Here is a 13,929-nt window from a genome sequence, read left to right on the forward strand (position 1 = left end):
TCATATTCTAAAGTAACTAAGTTTAATGTAGTATGTTGCTATGCAAAAAGGACGTTTCAACATCGTTCCAACCCCACAGTCCAGCACTTTTGTGACAAGAAGAAAAGTGATGGCTAAATAACCATGGCTCATATGGTGTTATGGAACTTTGAAACTAAGAAGGAAACCTGGAAATACTGTTACTTGAACCACAGTGCTAGAATTTTATTAAAAGACTTCCTTTTCCATTCATTTCTTTGGCGGCATCTGTCTCATCTTCAGGACTCTCAAAGGTAATAAAAGCAAAGCCTCTGGACTTGTTTCTTGCTCCCTCCTTTATCAAACCTACTGTTCTCCATAGTGGCTGCACCAGTCTGCATTCCCACCAGCAGGGAAGGAGGGTTCCTTTTTCTCCCCATCCTCGCCTTTGTTGATCTGTTGATGACAGCCATTCTGACAGCTGTGAGGTGGTACCTCATTGTCCTTTTGATTTGCATCTCTGAGATGATTAGGGACTCTGAGCATGTTTTCATATGTCTCTTGGCCTTCCTTTTGTCCTCTCTGGACAAGTATCTATTTCGGTCCATTGCCCATTTTTGTGATTGGGTTGTTTATCTCCCTTTTGTTAAGTTGTATGAGTTCCCTGTAAATGTTGGAGATGAAACCCTTATCAGAGAGAACGTCGGCAAATATGTTCTCTCATGCAGTGGGCTTTGTTGTTGTTTTGTTGATGTTTGTTTTTTTCCTATGATGATGCTTTTTATTTTGATGTCTTCCCATTTGTTTATTTTCCATTGCCCCAGGAGCTGTGTCGGTGAAGATATTGTGTCAACATATATCTGAGACTCTGCTGCCTGTGGATTCCTCTAATATTTTTATGGTTTCCAGCTTTATGTTTAAGTCATTTATCCATTTTGAGTTTATTTTTTGTGTATGCTGTAAGTTGGTGGCCCCGTTTCATTTTTGCATGTGTCTGACCAAATTTCCCAGCACCGTGCATTGAAGAGACTGTCTTATCTCCATTGTATGTTTTTGCAAACTTTGTCAAATATTAATTGAGCTTAGTGTTTTGGATTGGTTTCTGGGTTCTCCCTTCTATTCCATTGGCCCATATGTCTATTCTTGTGCCATGTCCGCCAGTTTTGAGAACAGTAGCTTTGTAATACAGCTTGATATCTGGTATTGAGATCCCTCCTACTTTGTTCTTCTTTCTCAGGATTGCTGCAGCTATTCGTGGTCTTTTTTTTTTTTTTTATTCCAGATGGATTTTTGGAGAGTTTGTTCTAGGTCTGTCTGTGAAATATGCTGTTTGTATTTTAATGCAGAGTGCATTGAATCTATAGATTGCTTTGGGTAGTACAGCCATTTTAATGATGTTGTTTCTACCAATCCATGAACAAGTTATGTTGTTCCATCTGTTTCTGTCTTCCTCTATCTCTTTTTTCAACATCTTCTGGTTTTCTGAGTAGAGGCCTTTTACCTCCTTAGTTAAGTTTATTCCTAGGTATCTTATTTTTTTTGGTGGGATGATCAATGGGATTTTTTTTCAATCTCTCTTTCTGTAAGTTCACTATTGGTGTATAAAAATGCAATATATTTCTTAGAGTTAATTTTGTAGTCTGCTACATTTCCAAATTCATTTATTAAGTTTACTGAATTTTTGAAGGAGTGTTTGGGGTTTTCTATGTACGTATGATGTCATCTGCAAATAATGACAATTTACTTCTTATTTTCCAATTTGGGAACCATTTATTTCTTTTTCTTGTGTGATCACTGTGGCTAGGACTTCCAGTACTGTGTTGAACAGGAGTGGTGAAAGTGGGCATCCCTGTCTTGTTCCTGTTCTAGAAGGAAATAGTTTTTATTTTTGCCCATTGAGTATAATGTTGGCGTAGGTTTTTCATATAAGGCTTTTATTATGTGGAAGGATGATCCTTCTCTTCCTACTCTGCTGAGTGTTTTTATCAGAAAAGGCTGTTGCACTTGGTCAAATACCTTTTCTGCACCTATTGATATGATTGTGTGGTTTTTCTCTCAATTTGTTCATGTGATGTTCCATGTTCATTGATTTGTGGATATTGTCCCATATTTGCATCCCTGGAATAAATCCCACTTGGTCATGGTGGGATTTATTCTAATGTAATGCTGGATCCGGTTTGCTAGAATTTAGTTGAGGATTGCAGCATCAATGTTCATCTGGAATAGCGGCCTGTTAATCACTTTTTTTGTGGTGTCTTTTTCTGGTTTGGGGATTATGGTAATGCTGGCTTCATAAAAAGAGCTTGGAAGTATGCCGTTCTCTTGAAATATTTGAAATAGTGTGAGCAAGATTGGTTTTAGTTCTTCTTTGAATGTTTGGTAAAATTCCCTTGAGAAGCCATCTGTTCCAGGGCTTTTGTTTTTTGGAAGCTTTTTATTACTGATCCAATTTGATCAGTAATTATAGGCCTGTTCAGGATTTTTGCTTCTTTCTGATTGAGTTTTGGAAGCTTGTCTTTGTCTAGAAATGTGTCCATTTTGTCCAGGTTTTCCATTTGTTGGAGTAGAGTTGTTATAATTTTTTACAATCCTTGTATATCTGTCGGGTAATTTGTTACTTCAACTCTTTTACTTCTGATTTTGTTTATTTGGGTCCTCTCTCTTTGTTTATTTGGGTCCTCTCTCTTAGAACCTCTAGACTGGCTAGAGGTTCATCAATTTTTTTTTTCAAAGAACCAGCTCTTGGTTTCATTGATCTTTTGTATTAGTTTTTTGGTCTCTATGGCCTTTATTTCTGCTCCGTTCTTTATTATCACTTTCTTTTTTGGTAATATGGGCTTTTATTGTTGCTTTCTAATTATTTAAGTTGCAAGATTACTTAATTTATTACCATTTTTTCCGGTTTTTTGGGTAGCCCTGTAGAGCTGTGACCTTCTCTCTCAGGACTGCTCTCATTGTGTCCCATAGATTTTGGATTATGTGTTTTCATTGTCATTTTTTTGCAGGATGCTTTTTATTTCTTCTTTGATCTCTTTGGTAACCCAACCATTGTTTAATAGCATGCTATTTAGCCTCCAAGTGTTTGACTTTTTTCTTTGTTTTTATTGTATTTTATTTCTAGTTTTATGCCATTGTGTCCTGAGAAGATGCTTATTATGATTTCTATCCTCTTGGATTTGAAGAGACCTTGCCTGTGTCCTAATCGGTAGTCTGTCTTTGAAAATGTCCCATGTGCACTGGAGAAGAATGTGTATTCGGTAGCTTTGGGATGAAATGTTCTGAAGATGTCAAGTCCACCTGAACTGGAGAGACATTTAGGATTTCTGTTGCTTTGCTGGTTTTTTGTTTAGAGGATTTATCCATTGGTGTCAGTGAGGTATTGAAGTCCCCTACTTTGACACTATTGCTATCTATGTGTCCCTTGATCCCTTCCTGAAGTTGTTTTATGTATTTGGGCACTCCTGTATTGGGTGCATATATGTTTACCAGAGTTATATCCTCTTGTTGATTTCCTCCTTTTAGTACTGTGTAGTGGCCTTCCTTATCTCTTGCTATGACCTTCATTTGAGTTCTATTTTGCCAGATATAAGTATTGCCACCGCAGCTTCTTTCTCATTTCCATTTATTGAAAATTTATTTTCCCTTCTTTCACTATCAGTCTGTGTTGAATCCTTTGCTCTGTGATGAATCTCTTGCATACTGCAAAATATGGGTTATGTTTTCTTATCCATTCAGCTACCTTATGCCTTTTGATTGGAGCACTGAATCCATTTACGTTTAATGTTATTATTGTAAGTACTTGGTTGTCATATTTTTTCTTTTTTTTAATATATTTTATTGATTTTTTACAGAGAGGAAAGGAGAGAGATAGAGAGTTAGAAACATCGATGAGAGAGAAACATCAAACAGCTGCCTCCTGCACATCTCCTACCCGGGATGTGCCCGCAACCCAGGTACATGCCCTTGACCGGAATCGAACCGGTTCCGGCGGTCATATTTTTTCTTAATGTTTGTGCTTCTTCTTGCCTTTCTGTTTCTTCTCTTTACTGCAGTCCCTCTAGAATTTCTTGCATTGCTGACTTGGTGGTAATAAACACTCGTAGCCCTTTTTTGTCTGTAAATTTCCTTATTAATTCTTCAATTTTGAATGATAGCCTTGCTGGGTATGAATTCAGTCCCTTGTTTTACATCACGTTGTATATTTCATTCCATTCCCTTCAAGCCTGGTGTGTGTCTGTTGAGAAATCTATTGATATTCTAATGGATGTGCCTTGTAGGTAACTTTCTGTCTCTCTCTGGCAGCCTTTATGATTCTTACTTTTGAATTGATGTTTAATTATGATGTGGCTTGGTGTTGGTCTTTTTGGGTTCATCTTATTTGTGACTCTGTGTGGTTCTTGGACTTGCATAGTTATTTTCTGGCCAGTATCAGGGGAGTTTTCTGTCATTACTTCTTCCAACATGTTTTCCCCTCCCCCATCTGCCTGGAAGAACTTTCTGGGTCTATAGACCAAGACTGAGCACAGACCTGCCGAGCACCTGGATTGTGGTGGGTGATTGTCACCTAAATGGACACTCCTGCTCTCTGCCCATGATCCCGGTCGTGTCCACTGCTGCCACACATAGAGTGGCATGTTCCCATTCTCTGGTGATTTCTCTAGGCACACTCCCATCAGGCTGGCCCTGGTGATGGCCATGGGAGCCTTACACCAGGAACCAGGGCCTTGTTCTTGTGTCACCATCCCATGACCCACTCAGAGATATGAGTGCAGGCGACTGACTCAGGCCTCAGTTGCTGCCCATGGAGAGGGAAGTCAATTTTTGGCCCCTGCCAAGGTCTGTTGTCTGGAGAGAGAAGTAATGAGACTTGGAAAGTGAAATGCTTGGGTAATTTCTTAAATTCTGCCAAACATGAGGAATTACTTTTGCTCATCATTGTGACTCAGAACCCAGCTTCAGGTTCACAATGGCCAGCTCCCAGAGAAGTGTAAATGAGGAACATGGTTGTGACCAAAAAAAGGATGGAGAGGTCCCAGGGCAAGCCATGAGGGCAAAGAGCTTCACACTAAAGGAACTGTCCCAGAGACAGGTGCCCACGTAGGCAGCAGGAAGGATGGGACCTGGGAAGCTTATCCAAACCTAGAAAGCAATGTGACAGTTCAGCAGGGCATGGAAAAGATTCTCACGCTGTGTGGAAAGTTGTATGAGCTAAAGACCCGCAAGCCATGTTTAAACTAGTCTTGATAGTTTGCAAAGGCTCATGTCAGTTTTTAATTCTCAAACATTTAAAATCACAGGGTGCTAAGTAGTGATTTTACTACTTTATTTATTTACATGTACGGTATGTTTATAACAGAGTTTTTAATGTTGTGATAAAAATTTGTAATGGCCATTGAAAAATAACAACTTTTCCTATGGTTATTAGGATTGCTGGGCAGGGTATTAGCTGGAGGTACCATTCTGTGTGGCGTGCTCTACCGTGCAAAGCAAGAGCAGCCTGTGACTTGCTCATTTTCCAGCCCAGTTGTTTTGTTTTTTCGTTTGTCTGCTCAGTCAAGTGAGGGTTCATGCCTCAGAGATACTCTGAGGAAGACCATGACATTCTCATGAGGTGTCCCTGCAGATCATCCGGAATAGCAGTGGATGCACCTTAGGCACTCAGTGAATGTTCTTGAGTAAATCCAGGATTGAAGAGAGAGAGGAGAGGAGTCTGTCTTTGGCGGCAAGGATCAGCTGAACCGGGGACATCCCAGATAACATGTCCACTCTGTGCCAGTGCCTCCTGCCAGCCCTCCTGCACCGCCCTTGGCATTAAATGGCGAGACCCAGGCATGTCCTGGATGTGAGGCATGTTCTCCTTGGGGAGGAGGGAGGAAGGGCAATCCCTTGTTTAGGTCTAGATGTCATTGGGACTGAAGTGAAACCAGGTCTGGTTGGGCCGAGGCAGGGCAGGTAGTGCCAGCAGAGACTTGTGAGTTTGAAAAAGGCACAGAGGACTAAATATGTCAGGATAAGAAGAGGTCTGACTGCAGAGGGAAAGAAGCCAGGTGGAAGGGTGTCTGCTCCAAGGCTGGGTTCATAGAGGGGACGATGGGAAAGCCCATGCATGGGGACTGTTCCCCAGGGCCTGTGAAGCCCCACAGAGGCAGGGCTTGCTGTGGATCCCAGGAAGGGCATCCTCCTGCCTCTTTGGTGACTCTTTGGATCCAGAAAGGCAGCTCGGATGTTGATTTTCCTTCCCTACAATGTAGCTTGTCATGTTCTCCAAAGCAGCTCAGAAGAATTGTGGAGAACTCCTGGTTTCTCTTATCAGTGGCTGTCCCCAGCATCAGGTTCATGATGGGCTGACTGACATTCCAGGGATGCATAAAGAGGGTCCCAGACTTGGAGCGCATTCTAAGGACCCCCCTTCATTCAAAAAAAGGTCCCAAGGGCAGAACACCTGGGATCACAGTAGGAATTTTGTGACTGGAGAAGGCGGTTGCGGAGGACTGCCCTCCTCATGGGCTCAGAGGCTACTGTGTCCTGTCCATAAGTGAGGGCCATAATGAGAGCAGGTGGCAGGTGACCAGGATGTGGTGAAAAATCCCCCAAATTCATGTGTGGGTGCTGGGACTTGGCGGGGCCTGTCCAATACTGGGCAGGAAGTTCTCCTGCCCCCCGTGCCATAGCACATGCCCTGGGTAGGCGTGGATAGAGGAGTGTTTCTTGCTCATGAAGAAGGCATGTTCGCCTCAGACTTTGTTTCTAGGTCATTCTTAGTGGTTCCTACTACCTCCTTGTATCTCCTGGGCACTGGGATCTCATAGAGGCTGCCTGAGCTTGGGCTCCTACAGTTTTCCAGTTTCTGCCTCGTGCATATAGTGTCTGTGTTAAAGAGAAAATCTCAGCCCCCAGGTGGCACCCTCAGGCTAAAAGCCCATGATACCAAGTCTAGACTCAAATGCTGACCTCATTACAGTTTGAACCTCTTCCAGAAACCTCAACAGCCAGTCTGGAATTTTCTGGTCAACACCACTGTGGTAATCTGTCTCGTGGTCCCTCTGCCTGGAACATGAGTGTTGTTTGGGCATCACAATACAGGGGGTACAGAAGAGCCTACAGAAAAGCCAGGCCTCTCTCTCTCTGTCTCTCTGTTAGTGGTCAGAGCACACAAGGGCCATCCACAAGGACTGGAACAAGTGGCTTCCAGTGAGCACCACTGAGGTACAACTGCTCTGGGGCCGTCACGGGGAGCTAGTCCAGGCCCTGGACTCAAACACTCCTCCCCACTGGGAGCCTCCATCGCTGGCCTGACGCCGCTCCATGGTCAGGCTTCCCTGTGCACAAGTCAGGCCCCCAGTACTGAAAGGGACATCAGCCTGCCAGGGAGCCAGAGCCATGGCCTCACATGTCCATGCCTGTCATTCACTGCATCCAGCCCCTTCTTGAATTCAAGTTCTTGTGGCCTGTAAATACATTTACATTCTTTTCAGCAAAATACTAAGCTGGCATAAACCTCTGCTTTGTTCTGTGTCCCGTCCTAAGAATAAGACATCCTTTTGTGGAGGATGGTCTAATGTTAGAAGAGTTTCCCCTCGTGATCCTCCTTCCCATCAATCAAGGAGGTGGTAAAGCAACGCTGAGCCAGTGACAGGCCCCAGGTCTGAAGAGTGGACAACCCAAGCCAGTTCCCAGAGAGCACTTAAGTGGACACAGGTGAAGGTCACACCGGGGAGATGGGGGTATGGAGGGCCACCCTGAGGGGCAATACAACCAAGTGAAAGGGAGATGTCCTAGTGTGCTCTTGGATCCCATAGTCAATGGACAGTTAGCTGCCCAGCAAGGAACAGGCTCCCTGCCCACCTGCCACTGCATTCTGGCCCTCGGCTGTCTCAGTTCGCTCACTGAGTGTCCTGCCAGAGGTGCACTAGGGAGAAGGCCGCACATCCAGGCCCAGGAGCAGGGCTCCATTTGCCTGTATGTCTCCCTAAATGTGAGGAAGTCAGTCCTGCTTTTTCTCCTTCTACTGCCTCTCATTCAGTGCCAGCCACTCATGTGCTTGCTGCTCTCTGCTGGGTGTCAGCAGCTTCCTAGCTTGTCACATACAGCAACTGGCCCTTTGTTCTCTTTTTATTGCCATTCCTTTCTTTTTCTTCTACCTTCCACTCTTTTAGCTTGGCCCATCAGTGTAGGAGCTCATTTTTCCATTTCTTAAGTATATTTCTTAATAAGATCAGAGAGGAAGGGAGAGGGAGAGATGGATAAAACATCAATAATGAGACAAATCCATTGGTTGGCTGTCTCCTGCACATCCACCTGGGGATCCAGGGGTAAACTCTGGCCCCTGGTCCAACTGAGAATTGAACTATGTCCTATTGGTGCATAGGCCTACTGTGCCACACTGGCCAGGCACACTCTGCTTCTTCTAGTGGGAAGAGAAAATGCTGAAGTTTCTGTAACAGTGAGCTCCCCACCCCCCCAAAAAAGAGGATAAGAGAACAAGGGTCAGAAAATGTATATCTCTTACAGCAAATGCTCTCTTTCTCTTCCTCTCTCTCTCCTATTCCCTCTCCCTCTCCCTGTCCCTCTGTCTGACATGCACCTTGTCTTCCCATCCCCACCTTGACAGGGAAGAGTGTCCAGAATGGGAATCAGAACCTCTGGAATTTGAGGAAAAGCATAAAAATTGTCAGGTTCGGGGGGAGGAAGGGCATAGGCAAAACATCCTGTGGCCTGGCAGTTAATTCCTCCCCACATAGAGATCATGTCCCATTACCTTGTGGGAAGATTCTGCTGTGGGGCTAACTTATGTAAAGCACTTGACAGCATGTCCTCTTCTGGAATCGCCCACTGCTATTAGCATTGATAGTGATTATTAACCACCAGATGCAAGATAAGGAGGAAAGATAAAAGTCCATGCACCCTGGCAGTGTGGCTGGGCAGGTTCCCGTGCACCAAAAAGTTCACCGATTTGATTTCTGGCCTGGTCACATGTCCAGGTTGCAGGTTCCTTCCCCAGGCCACCAACATTGTTTCTCTCTCACATGAATGCATGCTTCTGTGTCTGTCTCTCTCCATTCACCTCTCTCTAAAGAATCAATTTTAAAAACCCACCATATTAAGGCAAAACAAAGGAAAACTCATTGCTGCATGTTGCCTCTAAAACAGAGTGTCCTGCACTTGACGCTTTATTTGTTCTAGAGACCACAACTGAGAAATCCAGCAGAATTCTTTATTGGAATCTGGACTTTTCCATCAAAATATTCAGAAAAGCATAGTGTCAAGGCAATGAGGATTAGAAAGCGCCTGTTCTGATAGAGACCGCATCTGTGAAGATGGGCACAGAAGGGACCTGGATAGGAGGTGACTGCTGGTGCACAGGGATCATGTACATGAAGGCCCTGTGGGCGGGGTCTCTAGGCCATCAGAAAGCAAGCGGGGAGAGTAAGGCGCACATAGGAGGTTCCTTACTACTAGAATGTACCCCAGAGTCCACCAATCTGCACAGCACTCAGGCAGGCTAGATATAGGGCAGCTGGAGCACATGAATGTCAAAGGGAAGACTCTGAATAAAGAAGAGCCAAAGCCTGGTCTGCTTGGCTCAGTGGATGAGTTTCGACCTGTGAACCAGGAGGTCAGGGTCCAATTCCCAGGCGGGGACTTGCCCATGTTGTGGGCTCTTAGCCCAGTAGATATCTTGGGTGGTAGATGTGGGGATTACCAAGCAATGATTCTCTCTCACCATTGATGGTTCTAACTCTTTCTCCCTCTCCCTTCCTCTGTGAAATCAACAAAAATATATATATCTAAAAGTATGTAAATAGCTTAGGGTTTTGATACCCCGAATATCCGTTTAGAAATACAAGAAGGAGCTCTTTGTCACGGTCAGGACTTTTATGCTGTTCCTTCTTCTCATTTAATCTTCCTTTCTAGTCCACTTCCCCATGGGATTGTATATAAAGTGATCTACTTCATGCTGGGAAGTTTTGTATTGTTTGTCTTGTTGTATTTCTCTGCACCATAATACGTTATCAATACAAACCTACAGTGGAAAAATTAAGCTGAGTAAATTTGGCGTCCAAATGGCTTTATTAAGTATTTCACCAATCCAGGAGCATACCAGCTGGCAATGAAAAAGGGGCTCACTGAGCCATACCATCCATGATTTGTTCCTCCCCACAACGCGCAATCTGACAGGCTAGATTTTAAAATCCTTAAAAAGTTGAGTTCCCAGCTTCCAAAATATTCAATTAATTTCACATACACTGTTTCAATAAAAATAATGTTAAAAACCACACATTATTGGGGTAATTTTTAAAATTGAAGTTGGAAGTCTTGTTGATAACTATACACTCAACAGTCCAACAGGTGAGTTTTTAAAAACCTTTCCCATTCATGATGTTTGTTTATATTCACTAATAAAAATACTGAGGATTCAAGATATGTCATAGTTTGGGTGATCATACACTTTGTGGTACATTAAATGTCCAAGAGTTGGAGAGAAACAGCATGAGTAGTTCTCCAAAAAAATACGTATCACAATCTAGGGGCACTTTTGTTCACTCCATTCAGAAGTGTAGTCAGGAAAGCTAACTGGTTCAGTTTAAGTGGTAATCTCTGTTTCAATCTTAGTGTAACCACTTCAGAAAGTGCTGATGTCATTTAAATAAGCAAAAGGATGCCTACATTTAGACTTCCTCAAACTTTTATATCATTCTGTATGCAATTTTTTCCCTACTTATACTATTCCTTTCAAGGTTGAGGACATACAAAATGTCACAGGAAGGAGGTCAACAATTGTTTTGCAGCCTTGGTGGAGGTTCCCCAATCCTTTTTTCCATTTAGGTTTTCCAAGGAGAATATGTAAATTGTTTACCCTCGCTAACTGGAAACAGGGCAGCATGCCATGAAGAAGTAACACACTGCTTCATTTATTTTTTTAATCTTTATTGTTCAGATTATTACAGTGGTTCCTCTTTTTCCCCCATAGCTCTCCTCCACCCAGTTCCCACCTCACCCTCTTCCCTTACCACCCCACTGTCCTCATCCATAGGTGTACGATTTTTGTCCAGTCTCTTCCCACGCCCCCCACACCCCCCATATTCCTTTACCCCCACAAGAATTGTCAGTCCACTCCCTCTCTATGCCCAATTCTATTATATTCACCAGTTTACTCTGATGATCAGATTTTTTTATTCACTTGATTTTTATTTTTTTTTATTCCTTTTTTTAAAAAATATATTTTATTGCTTTTTTACAGAGAGGAAGGGAGAGAGATAGAGAGTTAGAAACATCGATGAGTGAGAAACATCGTAAGCTGCCTCCTGCACATCTCCCACTGGGGATGTGCCCGCAACCCAGGTACATGCCCTTGACCGGAATCGGACCCGGGACCCCTCAGTCCGCAGGCCGAAGCTCTATCCACTGAGCAAAATCCGGTTTCGGCAATTCACTTGAGTTTTAGATTCACTTGTTGATAGGTACATATTTGTTGCTCATCATTATTATCTTTAACTTTCCTTCTTCTTCCTCTTCTTAAAGAATACCTTTCAGCATTTCATATAAAAAATATGGAATGATTCACGAATATGCATGTCATCCTTGCACAGAGGCCATGCTAGTCTCCTCTGTATTGTTCCAGTTTTAGTATATGTGCTGCCAAAGCTAGCACAGTTCTCTTTCTTTTTTAATAACTATATGTATTATTTAGAAACATTAAGATCTCATTATGTTTTTAAAAGAATGAATGAATGCACTCTTTCATGAGCCAATAGTCTTATTATTTTTTAAGTTTATAATGGTCTTATTATCCATCAGTGAGTGAGATCATGTGGTGTTTTTCCTTCATTGACTGGCTTATTTCACTTAGCATAATGCTCTCCAGTTCCATCCTTGCCCTTGCAAATGGTAAGAGTTCCTTCTTTTTTACAGCAGCATAGTATTCCATCGTGTAGATGTACCAAGGTTTTCAAATCCATTCATCTACTGATGGGCACTTAGGCTGTTTCCAGATCTTAGCTATGGTGAATTGTGCTGCTATGGACATAGGGGTGCATATATCCTTTCTAATTGTTGTTTCTGGTTTCTTGAGATATATTCCTAGAAGTGAGATCACGGGGTCAAATGGGAGTTCCATTTTTAGTTTTTTGAGTAAACTCCATACTGTCTTCCATAGTGGCTGCACCAGTCTGCAATCCCACCAGCCATGTACGAGTGTTCCTTTTTCTCCACATCCTCTCCAGCACTTGTCGTTTGTAGATTTGTTGATGATAGCCATTCTGACAGCTGTGAGATGGTACCTCATTATTGTTTTGATTTGCATATCTTGGATTATTAGTGACTTTGAGCATGTTTTCATATGTCTCTTGGCTTTCTAAATGTCCTATTTTGAAAGGTTTCTATTTAGGTCCTTTGCCCATTTTTTTATATATTCTGTGGCTTTGGGGTGAAGTGTTCTGAAGATGTCAATTCAGTCCATCTGATCTAGTGAGTCATTTAGGATAGTTGTTTCTTTGCTGATTGTTTGTCTAGAGGATTTATCAGGTGATGTCAGTGGTGTATTAAATTCCCCTACTATGATTGTATTGTTGTCCATTTCTCCTTTGATATCTTCCAGGAGTTATATATATATATATATATATATTTGGATGCTCCTGCATTGGGTACATATATGTTTATCAGGGTTATATCTTTTTGTTTTAATGATCCCTTTAGTATTATGAAGTGGCCTTCCTTATCTCTAGTTCTGGCCTTCACTTTGAGGTCTATTTTGTTCGATATAAGTATTGCTACCCCAGCTTTTTTTTCATTTTCCTTTGCCTGAAAGACATTTTTCCATCCCTCCACTTTCAGTCTCTGTGAGTCCCTTCTTCTGAGGTGGGTCTCTTGTAGACACAAATGTATGGGTCATGTTTTTTTTTATCAATTCTGCCACTCGATGTCTTTGGTTGGAGCATTTAGTCCGTTTCCGTTTAAAGTTTTTATTGAAAGGTCTTCTTAATAGCCATTTCTTTTTTTCTGTGGCTGTTTTCTTTCTGAGCTTTTTATTTCTTCTTTTTACACCAGTCCCTTTAGCATTTCTTGCATTGCTGGCTTGGTGGTGATAAACTCCCTTAGCCTTTTTTTGTCTGTGAAGCTTCTTATTTCCCCTTCAACTTTGAATGATAGCCTTGCTGGATAGAGTATTCTTGGATTCAGTCCTTTGCTTTGCATCACTTTGTAAATTTCTGTTTATTCTTTTCTGGCCTGATGTGTTTCTCTTGAGAAATCATTTGATAATCTAATGGGAGATCCCTTAAATGTAACTTTCCATCTCTCTCTTGCAGCCTTTAAGATTCTCTCTTTATCCTGAACATTTGCCACGGTAATTATGATGTGTCTTGGCGTGGGTCTTTTCGAGTTCACCTTGTTTGGGACCCTCTGTGCTTGTGTGATTTTTTTCTTCCCCACCTCTGGGAAGTTTACTGATATTATTTCTTCCAATAGGTTTTCTAAATCTTGTTCATCTTTCTGTTGTTCTGGCATCCCTATTATTCGTATGTTGTTTCGTTTCATGTTGTGCCATAGCTCCCTTAGGCTCTCCTCCTGTCTTTTAATTTTCTTTCTCCAATTGCTGTTCAGTTTGGGCGTGTTTTGTTTCCCTGCCTTCTAATTCCCTAATTCGGTCCTAGTCTAATGTTGAAACTTTCAATGGTGTTTTTTATTGCAGCTATATCACTCTTCATTTCTTCTTGGTTCTTACATAATTTACTGATTTTTTTCATCAGTTTCTTCTTGCTTCTTGCATAAGTTGTTGATTTTTTCCTCCATCCGGTTTATGCCTTCCAGGACCCTTAATCTGAATTCTTTTTCTCTCATGTTAGCTGCTTTTCTGGCGAGTCTTCTTTTTCTTTCCTTTGGGGGTTTCTTTGTCTACCCATGTTTGGTCGTACTACCATATCTAGATGTTGAGTCATTCAGGGGCTGCTCCGTGGGTGGCAGTGACTCCTT

At 42.3% G+C, this 13,929-nt stretch overlaps 1 non-coding gene across 1 annotated transcript; it reads right to left on the bottom strand.

The window, feature by feature from the left end:
* Window positions 1-11,504: 11,504 nt before the first annotated feature.
* Window positions 11,505-11,611, bottom strand: LOC139000681 (U6 spliceosomal RNA). Its single transcript, XR_011469675.1, has one exon. It is a non-coding gene; the product is annotated as a U6 spliceosomal RNA (small nuclear RNA).
* Between the last annotated feature and the right edge of the window lie 2,318 nt (window positions 11,612-13,929).

Source organism: Myotis yumanensis, unplaced genomic scaffold (assembly GCF_028538775.1).
Source record: "Myotis yumanensis isolate MYYU_CA2020_CCGP unplaced genomic scaffold, mMyoYum1.0.hap1 SCAF_24, whole genome shotgun sequence".
Lineage (NCBI taxonomy): Eukaryota > Metazoa > Chordata > Mammalia > Chiroptera > Vespertilionidae > Myotis > Myotis yumanensis.